General features: G+C 48.5%; 1 protein-coding gene across 1 annotated transcript in view; it reads left to right on the top strand.

Moving 5' to 3' along the window:
- The first annotated feature begins 6,058 nt into the window (after positions 1–6,058).
- KAT2B (lysine acetyltransferase 2B) overlaps positions 6,059–17,919 on the top strand; it is a 78,649-nt gene continuing 66,788 nt past the window's right edge. Inside the window, exon 1 of the mRNA XM_008057649.2 lies at positions 6,059–6,181. The gene's annotated coding sequence lies outside the window, so the exon portion shown is untranslated. The remainder of the gene's footprint in view (positions 6,182–17,919) is intronic.

Below are 17,919 nucleotides of genomic sequence, written 5' to 3'. Positions count from 1 at the left end.
ATGGGATCTTGCTATGTTGCCCAGGCTGGTCTTGAACTCTTCAACTCTAGCAGTCTTCCTGCCTCAGCCTCTCAAGCTGCTGGGATTACAGATGTGAGCCCCTACACCAGACCAAGACTTCTTGAGGAGAAATTTTATATCTCTTCTTTCTTTCTTTTCTTTTCTTTTCTTTCTTTCTTTCTTTCTTTCTTTCCTTCCTTCCTTCCTTCCTTCCTTCCTTCCTTCCTTCCTTCCTTCCTTCCTTCCTTCCTTCCTTCTTTTGTACATCTTTGAAACTCAGAGTGTATTTTAAACTCATAACACATCTCTGTTTGGATTGTCCCTTTACAAGGACCTAGGATCCCCATGTGGCTGTCCCTTCTTTGACAGAGCAGCTGGGGTGCTCTGAGCTCACAAAACTTTTGCACTTCTTGGCATTTCACGTCATGTTTTTACCTTCCCTCTTTCTCCTTGGTTTTCAGGGAATTTTCCATTTATTTGGAAAGTCTCAGTCATTATGGACAAAAGCAAGAAAAATCTGCTTTGTAAAATCCCAAGACTCAGTGGAGGAAGCAAAATTAGCCAGTTTTGAAAGAAAAGACCTTTATGGGTCTCCACTGTTGAGTGCCAGCATTCACTGTGTGGTAGACTCTGCCAGTCACTCTGTCCCCGGCAGCTTGGGTGTGCGTGGCTCGTGTCAATGGGGAAGATTTTCTTGCTGTGGGGGGAATGTGAGGCCCTCCCTGCCTGGGGCTCCTGACTCCCTTGTTTCTGAGCTCCTTGGGGACAGGCCGCTGTGCTCTGTCATGTGACGACAAGGAGGCCACTTTTGGGCTGGCTGAGTTTGGTGTGTTGCAGTCATGAAGTCAAGATCCACATCTCTAAAAACCTGCATTGTCTTCTTCTTCTTTTTAAAAATTTTTTTGAGTCAGAGTCTCACTCTGTCGCCCAGGCTGGAGTGCAGTGGCACATTCCCGGCCACCGCAACTTTGACCTGCTGGGCTCAGGTGATCCTTCCGCCTCAGCCTTCCAAGTAGTTGGTACTACAGGCATGTGCCACCATGCCCGGTTAATTTTTTTGATTGATTGTAGAGATGAGGTCTCGCCAAGTTGCCCGGGCTGGTCTCGAAACCATGGGCTCAGGCAGTCCTCTCGCCTGGGCCTCCCAAAATGCTGGAATGACAGGTGTGAGCCACCACGCCTGGCCTGCACCCTGATTGTCTTCTCCTGGCATCGAAGGCTGTGACTTGCTAGTGTGAGTTTCGTGGGAGAGGGGGTTATAAACAGCCCCACAGGGAGGAAAGAAAGGCGTGACACCCAACTTCTGAATGGGGGCACATGTTAAGATGCGGGTTCTTTTCCTTTTTTTTTTTTTCATAGAGATGAGGTCTTACTGTGTTGCCCAGGCTGGTCTCGAACTCCTGGGCTCAAGCGATCCTCCCGCCTCAGCCTCCCAAAGTTGCTGGGATTACTGGTGTGAACCATGTTGTCCGGCAAGGGTGTGATCTCTCCCTCCCTCCTCCCGCTCCTGGAGCTACACACCTGGGCTCTGGCTTGGTTTGCAGTGTCAGGTCCACGCAGTGACTGCCGGGTCTGCTCTCTGCCCACAGGCGGCCTGCCTAAGGCGGAGTTGAGACTGGGGTTACAAGCGTGCCTAGATGCAGAGTCCATCAGGCTGTAAGAGGTGAAGGTGGCCACCTGGGTCACGAGAGTGGGCGCCCAAGTTACATGATGTTTTGATGTCTCTGGTCACTACCTGCTGGCCCCGACCCTAAAGTGAAGCTTAGACTGGGGCTGTTCAAGCTGTTGTCTTCCCTGCGCTGCATGGAGTGAAGAGGAATTGTCTTGGTACACAGACATTACATAATATAGTTAATATATATACATGATAAGACTTTTATATATGTTTATTTACATTTATATTTTATTTCTTGCTCTTTAACAGTATAGTGCATATTTTTAATGCTTCTTAAATTACATTTAATGCATTTACATACACTGTTTTATTTTTTGATTTTTTTAAAAGTAGAAATGAGGTCTTTTTTTTTTTTTTTTTTTTTTAGTTGGAATCTCACTCCATTGCCCAGACTGGAGTGCAGTGGCACACTCAAAGCCACCCCAGCGTCGACCTGCTGGGCTCAGGCGATCCTTCCACCTCAGCCTTCCAAGTAGCTGGAACTACAGGCACGTGCCACCATGACCGGCTAATTTTTTGATTGATTGTAGAGATGAGGTCTCTCCAAGTTGCCCGAGCTGGTCTCGAACACATGGGCTCAGGCAATCCCCTTACCTCGGCCTCCCAAAGTGCTGGGATTACAGGCTTGAGCCACCACGCCCGGTCAAAATGAGGTCTTACTGTGTTGCTCAGGCTGGTCCCAAACTCCTGGACTCAAATGATCCTCTCACCTCGGCCTCTCAAACCGCTAAGATTACAAGCATGAGCCACCGTGCCCAGCCTTCTTCTATTTTTTTATTATAAAGTTTAGAAAAATGGGGACAATGTAAAACTAGTGGGAAATCTGACCTTGTTTTTGTAAAACGAATCTATCTGTGTCTGGCTCCATGGGAGTGGTGGCGATTCTCAGTGAGTTTGCAAGGTGCTCGTCATAAACGTTTGTCTGAATCTTGCTCTCTGTGGGTTTCGTCAATGAAAGCAGCTGCTCACAGATGTATGTGTTGCCCAAAAGCAATGTCGTAAATAAGGCGTGACCGTGAACTTCAACAGTGGAATTACGCCCGGGGTCACGAAGAAAACACACACTAAAAAGCCCATGATGTGACACGATCTTGGGGGGGCCACGGGACTTGCTGGCCTGGGCTGCGTGTGGGTCGTGGGTTGGACATGCGTGTCTTGGCCTTAAGGAGAGTAAGGAGAGAGCTCCTGGCCGGACAGCCTGGCGTCTTTGTGGCACTGCGGGGAGAGTCTCGTGCTCTCCTGCTGGGCCTGGCCCTCCGCGCAGGTGGCCCTTTCCACCCAGCGACAAGGCAATTGATGGACATGTTCTGGGTGGCTATGCCATGTGGGCTCCATCAGCTGGCTGATCAAGAGCCGTGGGCCGAGCCTGGAATGGATCCTGGACTGGAAGGCCAACGAGAAGAGACGCAGGTTGATCTGCTCACGGCAGTCAGTGACAGAAACATGAATGGGTGGGGCTTCCCTTTTTTTACATTTTAATTTTATTTTTTAATTCATTAATTTTTTTTTTTTTAGAGATGAGGGCTCGCCTTGTTGCCCAGGCTGGTCTCGAACCCCTGGGCTCAGAGAGTCCTCCCGCCTCGGCTTCTCAAAGTGCTGGGATGGATTGCAGGCATGAACCACCGTGCCTAGCCTTATTTTTTTTTTTTAATTTTATTTTATACTTGTTTAAAGATAGGGTCTCACTGTTGCCCAGGCTGGTCTCAAACTCCTGGCCTCAAGGATCCTCCCATCTCGGCCTCCCAAAACACAGGGATTACAGGGATAAGCCACTGCACCCAGCCTGTACTTGATAATGTACTCAGTTGGGCTCCTAATACCCCCGATACCCCCAACGTAAGTTCTATGGCAGCAGAATCTTTGTTTCCTAGTAAAAATGTACCCAGCATGTAGTAGGTCCTCAATAAACAGTGTCAAATGAATGAGTCAGTGTGCACAGTAGCCTGGACAACAGCGTGAGACCCCCAACTAAAAACAACGACCAAAAAAGAAGTGACAAGACAGTGGGAAGATCAACGCGGGGGAGCGAATGGTGGGTTGGGCTGGGTGCAGCGAGGCTTGTCGTGTAGACTCCTCTGGTGCCATCTCCGGGCTGGTAAGGGTCTAGGGTTATCGTCTGTCTTTTTTGGTGGAGAGGGAAGCAGGGATACCTTTACACATGCATGCCCTGCTTTTAGGAAACCGGACGGAGGGCGGAGAGAGCCTTTGGGATCCGCTTCTCAGTCATCCTTACACCCACATTGTATATTTGGGGGTGACGTATTCTGAGTCCCTTCACCATCTTGAGTGTATGTTCCCAGGGCAATACCCTCGAGAACGTGGCCTCTGAGAGTCCTGTGGTCTCTGAAGGGGTAGACAGTTCATGGCAGGGAATTTCCAGGCTGGGTTCAGGCTGGCAACAGGGCTGTGGGGTCCGGGTTGGGTCCTGCTGGGTCCCCGCCCCCGAGAGGGTTGCTTAAGCCACTCCTGGGGGGTTTTAGCAGCAGGCATGGGTGATGTGAGGGCTCCTCCTGGCTCTGCCTTTTTCATTCTCAGTGTGACAAAGTGGGAGAAACAGGCTGTGTGTTCCAGATGCACAGGGCCACCCTGCAGAAAGGACTTCATTTATTTTCTTTTCTCTTCTCTTCTCTTTCTTTCTCTCCCTCCCTCCCTTTCTTTCCTCCCTCCCTCCCTCCCTCCTTACTTCCTTCCTCTCTTTCTTCCTTCCTTTGGTCCAGGGTCTCATTCATGGATCACCTGCTGGGCTCAGTTGATCCGCTTGCCTCAGCCTCTGAGTAGCTGGGACTACAGGTGTGCACCACTATGCCTGGCTAATTCTTAACATATTTTTGTTGTTGTTGTAGAGAGGAGGTCTTGTCCTGTTGCCCAGGCTGGTCTCAAACTCCTGGGCTCAAGCCATCCTCCCACCTCAGCCTCCCAAAATGCTGGGATTGCAGGTGTGAGCCACCACAGGCGGCCTGAGATTTGATTTGCTTTGCACCAGCCTTGTGGGTCTGGCATGTATTCTGCCTCCACAACGCCTTCCGGTTTGGACTCGCCACATTTCAAGTGCTCAGGGCTGCCCGTGGCCACGGGAAGGCCTCCCCTCGAAGAAGCCCTTGTCTGGGTTACATGTTATTCTAGCAATTTATTTAATAAGTGGCGCGAGTGATGTTGTGGTGAAGGAAAGTGAGCAAGGGCAGAAGAACAAATGATCAGGGGCGGGTCTTGGGTGCAAGCATGCTAGCCGTCCACACTGGGACCCCCGGCCACACAGCGGGGTGGCCTGGTAGGATGGTTGAGGAACTTCCGTCTGCGGCCATCCCACCCTGAGCGCGGCGGGGTCTCCTCTGGTCTGGGAAATGAAGCAGGATCCAGAAACGCCCCACGCTTCCCTCCCCTTTACAGCCCAGGTCCCTGCAGAAAGGCCAACCCTGGTTGACTCTTTTCAATAGAGGCAGGGGAGCGTGAAGAGTGTGTGGATAGGGCAGGTGCGTGGCTCATGCCTGGGATCCCAGCTCTTTGGGAGGCCGAGGTGGGAGGACAGCTTGAGCCCGGGAGTTTGAGACCAGCCTGGGCAACATAGTGAGACCCCATCTCTACAAAAAAATTTAAAAAATTAACTGGGTGGAGTGGTGCACACCTGTAGTCCCAGCTACTCAGGAGGCTGAGGCGGGAGGATCTCCTGAACCAGGGAGGTCAAGATTGTCCTGAGTCATGGTCATGCCACAGCACTCCAGCCTGGGCGACAGAGTGAGACCCCCAACTCAAAAAAAAAAGTGTGGACAGAACTGGGGAGGATTTGTGTCAAATGCCGCTGACATGAGAGGGCCCAGTACAGAACCCTGGGGAGTGCACGCACTCGGGGAGGAAGCCAAGCCCATGTGGTGAGCCCTGCCCATTTCTGAAGCCGGGAGCCCACGGAAGACACAGGGGAGCCCACACATGTGGCTTCTGCTGGGGGTGACCCTCACCTCCCTTTGCCCATTCCGTGGGCTTCCCTCGGGTCTGAGGGGCAGAGCTGCAGGGGGAACTTTGGAGCCTGCTTGGCTCAGCCCTAGCTGGGACCTCAGCTGTGTGTGTGAGACCTGGGGTGTCTGGCCTTTGCTTGGGAAGCTCTTGAGAGGGACTTCCTTGGCACGGACCACCCCAGGACCACCCCCGGGCAGTGGCGGGAAGCATGTGGTCAGCCGTGGGCCAGGCATGCAGACTCCAGCCTGCAGGAAACACTCAAGTGCCCATATCACACCGCTTTCACCCTTTTCTCTTGCATTTATTAACAATGACCCAGTCTGGGTGTGGGGACAGCTGTCCTGTGACCAGCATGTGTCATTCTCACATCAAACCGTCCAGCCCTTGGCAGGTGCCTCATCTTGTCTCTGTCTTTCTGCCTTTTTCAGGCCGAGGAGTCTTGCAAATGTAATGGCTGGAAAAACCCCAACCCCTCACCCACGCCCCCCAGAGCCGACCTGCAGCAGATCATTGTGAGCCTGACGGAATCCTGCCGCAGCTGTAGCCATGCCCTAGGTGAGTTCCCTGTTGTAGACACCCCTGGGGGGTTCTCCATCCCAGACTCGCCCTAGGTGAGCCCTCCTTCACAGCCGCCCCAGGTGAGCTCTGATCGTCAGGGAGCCTGGAACACGCTCCTTGCCACCTGAGAGTCTTCGCTTACTGAACTCTGCAGGCCAAGCCGATTTGCATGCTGCTACCCCTCTCTGAGGCCAGCGACAAAGGGTCTCTCGGGTCCCAGGCATTCACCAGGAAGGGCTTCGTGGGAGAGACAGACCCTGTGCTCTTTGCCCTGGCTCCGTATTCATCCTGTCTCGCTTTCTGTGGGAGCTGGGAGAACGGGACACTGATTGCCCACCATGATGAAATGTGACTTTTGAGCCCGTTGGAATGAACAATGGGTATCACGTCCTGATTTATTCTGATGGAGGGCCTGGGAGGTGTCCTTGACCCCAGGTGGAAACCTCAACCAGTTGGTCTTTGTTTAGTGAGAATCATTACCGTTATTATTATTTCTGATTCCTGAACTTTATGGGGCTGCTTTATTTTATCTTTATGTTCCTTAGTTTGGCATATCTGAAAGTCCTTTCTTTCTTTCTCTCTCTTTTATTTTTGAGACGAGGTCTCGCTATGTTGCCCAGACTGGTCTTGAACTCCTGGGTTCAAGCAATCCTCTGGTCTCTGCCTCCCAGAGTGCTGGGAAATACAGCCGTGAGCCACCCTGCCTGGCTGAGAGTTTCTTCCTGTTAACAAACAGTGCAGCATCCATCTCCAGGGTCAGCATGGTGTTAGGTCGTCTGAGAGTTTATTTTGTACTCAGTTGGAGAGTATTTCAATATTTACAGGGCAAAAAAAGCAGATAGTGTGATCGTCCCCAAAAGCCACCGCGCTGGAGTAACCTTCTGAAAAAGGAAATGGAGAGCACTGATCTCACAAAAGAAATAGACATAGGAATCATCGCATCGTTGTGTTGATTTAATTGATGTCTGAAATATTGTCAACTCTGAGTTTTGAAATGGCGAGTACAAAGGAAAAATTCCAGGCTCGGGCCTGGTGGCTCATGCCTGTCATCCCAGCACTTTGGGAGGCCAAGGTGGGAGGATCGCTTGAGCCCAGGAGTTCAAGACCAGCCTGGGCAACATTGTAAGATCTCATCTCTACAAAAAAATAAAAAAATTAGCTGGGCTCAGTGGTGTGCCTGTAGTTCCATTGACTCAGGAAGCTGGGGTTGGAAGATCCCTTGAGCCCAGTGTGTCGAGGCTGTGGTGAGTGTGATCGCTCCACTGCGCTCCAGCCTGGAGACAGAGTGAGACTATGACTCAAAACAAAACCAAACCATTTTCTTATTTAAACTGGACAGAGTATTTATCTGTCATTCAAAGTGTTGCTACTAACAACAACAGCTAATAATCATGCATTTATGTGCCCAGCACAGTTCTAAGATTCTTGTGTCATCTTATTTAACTAACCTCACAAGGATCCCATGAGATAGATACCATTGCATATTCACCCATTTCAGAGTTGAAAAAATGAGGTCAGGCAGATGAAGCAACGTGCCCCTACTCACAACTATGGGTTGGTAGAACCGGGATTTGATCTCGGGCTGGTGGATCCAATAATTTAGTCCTGAATTATAAAACCTCCAATCAAGCTGCTTTGTGACCTGCTCTCTTCATTAATAATATGTTAAAACCCACCAGGTGGTTCCCCAACCTTCTGAACTGCAGCTGGGTGTCCCGTGGTTCAGTTCCATTCTGACACTGACCACCTGAAGAGAGCGTCACGTCCCTGGGGGAGGGCTCCGTCTCCCAGGACCATTTCCACCGCAGAAGCCTATCGCAAGCCTGGGTTGTGACCTGTGCTTCTGACCGACTGGCTAGAAATCGGGGTCCCCTCTTCCTCTCCGCGTACCTTGGTTTCCATAACTTGCTGGGATGACTGACCGAACTCAGGGGATCCCTGCTTGGGTGTGCTGACTTATTTTGAAGGACACAGATGGATGGCCAGATGCAAAGATGATGCAAAGGTTGGGGGAAGGAACTTTGTGCCTTCCCTTCCAGCACCCTGGAATCTTGTCAGGTCTCCAGCTGGGATTTTTTATAGAGCTTAATCTCCACACCCTCACTTTACCCTTTCCTGGAAGTTGGGCTGAAAGTTCCAATCCTCAAATCACTCGGCCTTTCTGGTGGCCAGTTTCATCCTGGGCTGTCTGGAGGCCCCACTTTGAGTCTATGAGCATCAACTCAGGTGTGACCAGAAGGGGCCCATCAAAAGCTACGCCTCTTACTCCGGAAATTCCAAGGGTCTTAGGAGTGGGGGACAAAGACCAGATATTTTACATATGACACCTCAAACAGGCTTTCTAAATTTTCTCTTGCTGTTTTCTAATTATTTATCTGTTTGATTCTTTTCAAACTTTAAAAAAATTTTTTTTTGAGTCAGGGTGTCACTCTGTTACCTTGACTAGAGTGCAGTGGCATGATCTCAGCTCGCCACAGCCTCGACCCGCTGGGCTCAGGCGATCCTCCCACCTCAGCCTCCCTAGTACCTGGGACTACAGGCACATGCTGCCACACCTGACTAATTAAAAAAAATTTTTTAGAGTCGAGGTCTGGCTATGTTGCCCAGGCTGGTCTCAAACACCTCGGCTCAAGCAATCCTCTTGCTTTGGCCTCCCAGAGTGCTGGGATTACAGGCATGAGCCACTGTACACAGTATTTTTTTTCAAACATATATTTTAATATATATGATCAGGAAAAGGTCTAGAAGGATGTCTAATGAGTTGCTGACAGAGATTTTCTCAGGGTACAGGCGCTCTAGGTGTTTTAAAAATACTTTCCCCTCCTCCCTACTTTCTTCCTGTTTCTTCTGTTTTTTTAGTCTGCTTTCTTAAAACTGAAATGTCTGCACATTTTCAAGTGCTCTTGAAATGAGTGCTGGAATGCCAGTTTCTTCACTGGTCTTAGTGTGAGAGCTCTAGAAAACCTTTTTCTGAGACTTCTCCTCCTTCTTTCTCTCTTTCCCTGTTTTTTTTAAAAAAAGTTTTTATTATGGAAAGTTTCAAACACACGTAAAGGCAGAAAGAATAGTTTAACAAATTGTCTTGTGCCTGTGACTCAGCTCTAAAGATTATTTGCCAATTTTATTTTATCTAACTCCTCCTGTCTTTTTTTTTGGCCAGCGTGTTTTTAGCGAGTTGCAGACATTTAGACTTATCTCATTCGTACAGCTTACTTTTTTTTTTGTAATTTATTTATTTTTGTTTTTTAATAGAGATGAGGTCTTGTTATGTTGCCCAGGCTGGTCTTGAACTTCTGGGACCAAGCAATACTCTCACCATGGTCTCCTAAAGTGCTGGGATTACAGGCATGATCCAATGTACCCAGCTCAGACTACTTTTTAATTTTTTTTTTTTTTTTTTGAGTCAGTGTCTCACTTTGTCACCCAGGCTGGAGTGCAGTGGCATGCTCACAGCCACTGTGGCCTTGACCTTCCGGGCTCAGGTGATCCTTCCATCTCAGCCACTACAGCCACCCACCACCATGCCTGGCTAAACTTTTTAATTGTTACCCACAAAGCAGAGGTTGACATCTAGGGAACTCTGACTGGAATCATGGCAGCCTGAATTCTCAGACACATTTCAATTCTCAGAACAACACTGTTCTGTTTTCACACACAGTTATCACCATTCTGAGCATGGTTGATTTAGTCACCTGTAAATTGTGCACGTGTCAACATGTAATTGACTTGCCAAAAGAAAACATTCTGGCTTATTGATTGAGATGGCATCAGTTGTGTTGGTTAGATGTTGGGTATCTTTTGCCTCATCCATATACACTTTCTTTTCAGGGAGTTATGGTTTTAAATGGTCTCCTGACAATTGCTTTCATTCCAGACCTCCTTGGTCTGCTGTTCCTTGATACCATTCTGTGTCTGGTAGGCATAAAATGCAGGAGTGAGATGTTCTGATCCAGTGGAAAGAATACTCAGCTGGCAGTTAGGAAATAAGAATTCTAACCTGGCTGGGTATGGTGGCTCATGCCTGTGGTCCCAGCTATTCGGGAGGCTGAGGCAGGAGGACCACCTGAGCCCAGGACTTCGAGACTGCAGTGAGCTATGATCAGGCCGTTGTACTCCAGCATGGGTGACAGAGTGAGACCTTGTCTCTAAAAATAAAACACAAAACACAAAGAAAGAATTCTAGCCTGGTCCTGAAGTTTACCAGCCCTTAATCTTTCTGTGGTTCAGTGTCTCCACCCACAAAACGGTCAGTCTAGACCTGGTTTGTACTGTCCAGAAGCAACGAGCTGCAGTGATTTATGAGCTAAACCGAATCACATGTCCACGACACACCAGCTTTTGAAGAGCTTGCATGCAAAAACAGTGCAAAACATCTCATTGATGATTCTTTACATTGACTACCTGTTAAAATGATATTTTGAATATGCTGGTGTAATGAAATGTATCATTAAATTTAATTGTTTTTACTAGAAAATTTAAAATTGCATATGGCTGACTTTTCATTTCTTTTCTTTTGTTTTTGAGTGGAAGTCACAGTCACAGCTTACTGTAGTCTTGACCTCCTGGGCTCAGGCGATCCTCTCATCTAAGTCTCCCAGGTGGCTGGGACCACAGGCGTGTGCTACCATGCCTGGCAAATTTATTTTATTTTACTTTTTTGTAGAGACAGGGAGGTCTCGCCCTGTTCCATACTGGCCTTGAAACCCTAGGCTCAGGCAATCCTTTCACCTCCATCTTCCAAAGGCCTGGATTGTAGGCATGAGCCACCGCACCCAACGTATTATTACAATTGATTGTTTGTACTACAAAATTTAAAATCACACAGATGATTTACATCCTATTTCTGTTGTTTAGTGCTGGCTCTGAACAGGCTAGTCCATTCTCTGAAATTATTTGGTATTTAGAATTTGGTATAATCAAATTCAATTTATAAAAATCTGTCAAATGGTCACAAGAAAGCACTTTGGTTGGCCTCAACATTTCTCCTGATTTTAGTATTGATAAAAATTTCTTACTTGGGGATTGATTATTTAAATAACAACCTTTTTTGTTGGAGTCAGAGTCTCACAGCCCCCTAGGCCCAGGCCACCTGCTTCCCCTGGTCGTTGCCCCTGCTGGCACGCTCACAGCCCCCACTGGGCTCAGGCCATCCTTCCACCTCAGCCTTCCAAGTAGCTGGAACCACAGGCGTACGCCACCACACCCGGCTGATTTTTTAAAAGTTTATTGTAGAGACGAGGTCTTGCCAAGTTGCTCAGGCTGGTCTTGAACCCCCGGACTCAGACAATCCTCTCACTCCCACTTCCCAAAGTGCTGGGATGACAGGCGTGAGCCACCGCGCCCGGTCTTATTATTTTTTTTTTTTTAACTTTTTAAACCTTGAATCCGGCAACCCCCTTCTCACCCTTTAACCAGAATAGATTCAGAGAATCTCCTGGAACTTTCTAAGGAAAGAGAAGAGCTAACTTTTTTTTTTTTTTTTTTTTTTTTTTTTGAGTTAGAGTCTCACTCTGTCGCCCAGACTGGAGTGCAGTGGCCGCTCCCGGCCACCGCAGCCTTGACCTGCTGGGCTCTGGTGATCCTTCCGCCTCAGCCTTCCGAGTAGCCAGAATTACAGGCGCGCCCTACCACGCCCGGCTGATTTTTTGATTTATTGTAGAGATGAGGTTTCACCTGCCCAGGCGGGTCTCGAACCCGCAGGCTTGGGCAATCCACTCACCTCAGCCTCCTAAAGGCGCGGGATTACAGGCTGAGCTACCGAGCCTGGCAGAGCTAACTTTAACAATTACATTCAAGTTTATTTCTTACTAGGAGGAGCATGCCAGTCTGTTTCTCAGGGACTATTTCAAATATTTAAATCATGTAGGCCAGTCACGTGGCCCAGCGTGTTTTCTTTGGCCATACCACGTGGTGCAGGCCGGTGCCACCTGGTCACGTCCTCCGTTCCCCTTTACTCGTGTCCTATGCAGATGCCAAGGGACACAGATACAGGCCAGCCGGCCACTGCCACAGCCCCCTCAGCCCAGGCCACCTGCGTCCCCTGGTTGTTGTCCCCTGCTGGCAAGTGCAGTCTTTTAGATGCGAGTTCAGGGTTGCCAGGCGTCTGTTTCCCCGTGATGGAGACAGCATGGGTGATGCTTCCCTGCTCACCTGCTTGCAGTCCTCATTCTCCCTCTGAGTCCCCCCAGCACTGCTTGAATTCTGCCTTTTCCCGGTGATGCTTCAGTCACACCTGCTCAGCCCTGGATCCCTGTATCTTTCCTTGCACAGGGCTCCCCTGGGGGGGAGAGCTCCAGCATGATCACGCTCTCCTGCCTAACCTCTCTGAGCTTCTTGACCGCTCTGATGGGGGATCTTGAGCTGGGCACGTGTGTTCCTCGGCAGCTCCGAGGCTTTTCCCGGGTCGTCTGCCCTGCCTTTTGGCCATCAGGCTGCTTCTTGTGCCCCAGAGGCTCTGCCTTGAGCTGGAGACCCGGGCCACCCGCCATGACTTCCCTGCATTCTCTTCCGGGGACCCTGATTATCCTCCAGCCTCGACTGCCGAGCACTGCAGAGAGAATAGAGACCTTCCCGGAGCTGCGTCAATTCTCCTTCTTACATAACTGTAATTACATACCAGCCTTGCTGTACTGTGATTAGGGGTTGACTTTGCCTCTGTTTTGTAATATATTTAGCTTTTTGGGCATCCGTGTGCTCCTTCCTTCACTGATAAAGCATCGTTGCACTCAGTGAGTCTGGAGAGAGGCTGCCTGCCTTCACGTGCAGAGCAGTGGTCATGGCTTGGCCTGTGTCTGCACTGTGAGACACGCAGGCTCTAGCCACATGTGGCCACTGATCGCATGACATGTGGCCAGCTTGACTCAAAACATACGGTTAGTATCCAGTGCATGCCGGTTTTGAGGACTTAGTCCAGGAGAATGGAAAAATATTAGTAATTCTATACATTGTGTACATGTTGAAGTGATAATACTTTGGTATGTATTAGTTAAATTTTAAAAATAGGTGAGACCTCATCTCTACAATAAATAAAAAAATTTAGCGGGGCACGGTAGCGTGCACTTGTAGTTCCGACTACTTGGAAGACTGAGGTGGAAGGATCACTGGAGCCCAGGGGGTCGAGGCTAGGGTGGTCATGAGCGTGCCACTGCACTCCAGTCTGGGCGACAGAGTGAGACTCTGACTCAAAAAAAACCAACAACAACAACAAAAAACAGGTTGCTATTTAATCAATCCACAAGTAAGACATTTTTATTAATACTAAAATCAGGAGAAATGTTGAGGCCAACCAAAGTGCTTTGTTATAGCCCATTGACAGATTTTGGTAAACTGAATCTGATTATACCAAAAACAAAAAACAAAGTGCTTTGTGCCATGAGCGTGCCACCACACTGCAGCCTCGATGATGGAGAGAGACTCCAACTCAAAAAAAAAAAAAAAGCCAGGCACGGTGGCTCACGCCTGTAATCTTGGCACTTTGGGAGGTTGAGGCCAGAGGATTGCTTGAGTGCAGGGGTTTGAGACCAGCCTGGGCAACATGGTGAGACCTGGTCCCTACAACAAATAAAAAAATTAGCCTGGCATCGTGGCGCTCATCTGTGGTTCCAGCAACATGAAAGGCCAAGGCAGAAGGATCGCCTGAGTCCAGCAGGTCAAGGCTGCGGTGGCCGTGAGTGTGCCACTGCACTCCAGGCTGGGCGATAGTGAGACTCCATCTCATTGTGTGATCCAGGCTGTAGTGCAGTGGCATGATCAGGGCTCTCCGTATATCTGAACATCTCTTAACATCTTTTAAGGCCAGGCGCAGTGGCTCATGCCTGTAATCCCAGGTTTGGGAGGCGGAGGTGAGAGGACTGCTTGAGCCTAGGGGTTTGAGACCAGCCTGGACAACATGGTGAGACCTTGTCTCTGCAATAAAAAATAAAAAAAAACTAGCCAGCCATGGTAGCATGTGCCTATAGGTGGAAGGATCGCCGGAGTCCAGGAGGTTAAGGCTGTGGTGGCTGTGAGTGTGCAACTGCATTTCAGCCTGGGTAACAGAGTGAGACTCCGACTCAAAAAACATACAAACAAATCTTTTTAAGGGTCTTCCTGTTATATATAGACTTGTGAGTTTCTGTGTTTATACTTGCTTTTCTTGAACTCTATGAGGATAAGTTGTATATGCTATATCAATATTTAATTCCTTAAAATAAAGGTGTTCTCTTCTATAACGTTAGTTCAATTACCAACTTCAGTGAACTTCATGTTAATGTCATACTTCCATCTAATCTATGGTCTGTAGTATGATTTGATCAGTTGACCCAAAAATGTCCTTCACGGCATCCTTTTCTCTCCATTAAGCCTCTGGTGCAAAATCACGTATGTGTTTAGTTGTCATGTCTCGTTAGTCTTTTAAAATCCAGAATAGTTCCTCCGCTTTATTATTATTATTGTTTTGTCTTTTATGACATTGGCATTTTCATGGAGGAATGTTTTCAATTTTGAAAACAAACATATTAGAGGGACGGGAGAAAATGCATTTTTGGTTTCTTTCGGTTATGGAGGAAATACCTTTGCAAGCAAAACCTTCAAGAAATGCCAAACCTAGGTGTGACTTTCTGAGAAACTAAACATTTCTATACAACCAGAGCAAAGTAACCCAACAGAAACCCCAACCAGATCCACACGCATTTGCCACGAATATGACCGACTGAAAAGGTTAGCGATAAGCTTCATTCGAGGAAGTAAGAAAAGACCGACACCCTAAAAAAAGCCCATAGGCCGAGCTCCAGACAGACACAAGTGGCTGGAAGTAGGGAAACAACTGACTTCCAGGACAATCCCGTGAAGGCCAGTGTAAACAGCAGGCATCCATTCATTTTTAGAAGATTGGCCGAGTGACCGAGAATCATCCCCGGATTGTGTAGAGAAAGGGCCACCATCTCACTTCAGATACCACGCATGTTGAGGCGGTTATGGAACTTGGGTTGGGGCGCACATGCCATCGCTTTGAATAGCTGTGACTCGTGTCTTGAGTTGTGTGGATGGTTGACTGTCATAGATTTGTGCATTGTGGTTTATAGATGTTTATTTTTTAATGATATGCTCCCAGAATTGTAACTAATAGCGGCATCGCTCTTTAAGAAAACATGATTTTAGATTTTTTTTTGTTTGGGTCAGAGTCTCACTGTGTCACCCAGGCTGGAGTGCAGTGGCACTCTCACGGCCACCACAGCATCAACGGGCTGGGCTCAGGCGATCCTTCCACCTCAGTCTCCCAGGTCACTGGAACTACAGGCATGAGCCACCATGCCTGTCTAATTTTTTGATCTGTTATAGAGCTGAGGTCTCGCCTTGTTACCCAGGCTGGTCTCGAACCCCTGGGCTCAGGCAATCCTTCTGCTTTGCCTCCCAAGGTGCTGGGACTACAGGTGTGCCCCACCATGCCTGACAATGTCTTGTCTGTTCTCACGGGGAAACGCCTCTCATGTCATGGCATCTTGTCTTTTTCTTCCTTGCTTTCCTTAGCAGATAAGCCGTTCAGCTGCTCTCATTTGATCTCCCCCACCCTGTCATTCATTCTGGGAGACTGAGCCTTTCTCATACAATGGCCTCTTTCTGCCTCAGTTTACCTTCATCCACCCCAGACCCACCTTCCTTTCATTCTCTGAGGAAGAGAGACCCTCTTCTGCTGTGACAGTGACTCGCCACTGGCCCGGTGGACTCCCTCCCTTCCCTTCTGGGCAACTTGCCACTTTATTTTCACATCCTTAGCCGCACCTTCCTGGCCCTTTCTAGTCTGAGTCACACGCAGAGCTTTGAGGGTTAGGGTTAGGGTTAGGATTTCATTATGGGCAGTATCCGAGGGAACACGAGCCTCTCGGGTGTCCCCTCTTGACTATTTTGACTTTTATCTAGTCTACTCTTCTGGATATGCAGAAAGATGGCTCTGGTCAGTGGTTTTCAAACTGCAGAATCTCAGCAAGTGACAGAGATGGGTCCCCGAGCCGTCTGAAAATACAAGCTTCTGCCTCTGTTTCCACCAGAGCAACTCTTTCTACTTCTGTTTAAGAATTTAATGGGTGAGGCCGGGCTCAGTGGCTCAGCCTGTAATCCTAGCACTTTGGGAGGCTGAGGCGAGTGGATTGCCTGAGCCTGCGGGTTCGAGACCCACCCAGGAAACTTGGCGAGACCTCGTCTCTACAATAAAATAAAAAATTAGCCGGGCGTGGTAGCGTATGCCTGTAGTCCCAGCTATTTAGAAGGCTGAGGTGGAAGGGTCACTGGAGCCCAGCAGATCGGGGCTGCAGTGGCCGGGAGTTGTGCCACTGCCCTCCAGTCTGGGTGACAGAGTAACTCCAACTCAAAAAAAAAAAAAAAGAATTTAATGGGTGAAGTGTTTAGTGGCTTAAAAAAGTGAGCCACTGATTTAAAAACAAATTCATGGCTGGGGCGCAGTGCTTTATACCTGTAATCCCAGCACTTTGGGAGGCTAAGGTGGGAGGATTGCTTGAGGCCAGAAGGGCAGGACCAACCTGGGCAACATAGCGAGATCTTATCTCTACCAAAAAAAAAAAAAAATTAACCGAGTGGCTGGGTGTGGTGGCTCATGCCTGTAATTCCACCACGTTGGGGCCAAGGTGAGAGGATTGCTTGAGCCCAGGAGTTTGAGACCACCCTAGGAAACATAGCGAGATCCCGTCACTATTTCTTTTTTTTAAAAAAACAGTAAAAAAAGCCGGGCTTGGTGGCTCAGCCTGTAATCCCGCGCCTTTGGGAGGCTGAGGTGAGTGGATTGCCTGGACCCGCGGGTTCGAGACCCGCCTGGGCAGCGAGACCTCATCTCTACAATAAATCAAAAATCAGCAGGGCGTGGTAGCGCGTGCCTGTAATTCCGGCTCCTCGGAAGGCTGAGGCGGAAGGATCGCCGGAGCCCGGCAGGTCGAGGCTGCGGTGGCCGGGAGCGGCCACTGCACTCCAGTCTGGGCGACAGAGTGAGACTCCAAATCAAAACAAACAAACAAAAAACAGTAAAAAAGAAAAAGAAAAAAAATCAGCCTAGTGTGTTGGTGTGTACCTGGACGCTGAGGTGGGAGAGTGTTTGAGGCCAGGAGTTTGTGGCTACAGTGAGCTATGATCACACCACCACACTCCAGCCTGGGCAACAGAGACTCTGTCTCTAAAAATAGATAAGTAAGTAGATAAATAAACATAAATAAAGATATCATGGCATGTTCTTCTGTGAGTTCACCCCACTATATGTTAGGTTTCGTGTTGTGGGGGGAAGGAATTGGTGTTCTATACTGATGGCTTTCATAGCCAATCACTGGAAGGATTGAAAACTTGTAGGGTAAAAATAACCTCCCTTCAAATTATTTTTTGTAAATAACTGACACAAAAATTTTGACCTAGTTTTCACCATCCAGAAAGAGGCCTGCCTCCCAAAGGCTTCAGACTGACCTCAAGGAAAATTTCGCGCTCTTCGGAAAACAGTGACCCAGCAAACACACTGTCTAAAACAAAGTCGAATTTGGACTATCTTTTAGAAAGTGACAAAGCCTTGTATTGTGCAGCCAAAGAGAAAGTAATAGATTTGAATATTAATTTTTGTGTTTATACATATACACGTGTGCCTTTTCTTTGATGTAAATTATTTATGTACTTTGAGACGATGTAATCAATTGCCCCATTTCTCTTTCTTTCTTTCTTTCTTTCTCTCTCTCTCCCCCTCCCCCTCCCCCTCCCCCTCCCCCTCC

This window comes from Carlito syrichta, unplaced genomic scaffold (genome assembly GCF_000164805.1).
Source record: "Carlito syrichta isolate Samal-C Ts95f unplaced genomic scaffold, Tarsius_syrichta-2.0.1 Scaffold303100, whole genome shotgun sequence".
NCBI classification, from domain to species: domain Eukaryota; kingdom Metazoa; phylum Chordata; class Mammalia; order Primates; family Tarsiidae; genus Carlito; species Carlito syrichta.
The sequence above is the reverse complement of the archived record's forward strand: the minus strand, read 5'-3'. Positions and strand labels throughout refer to the sequence as shown.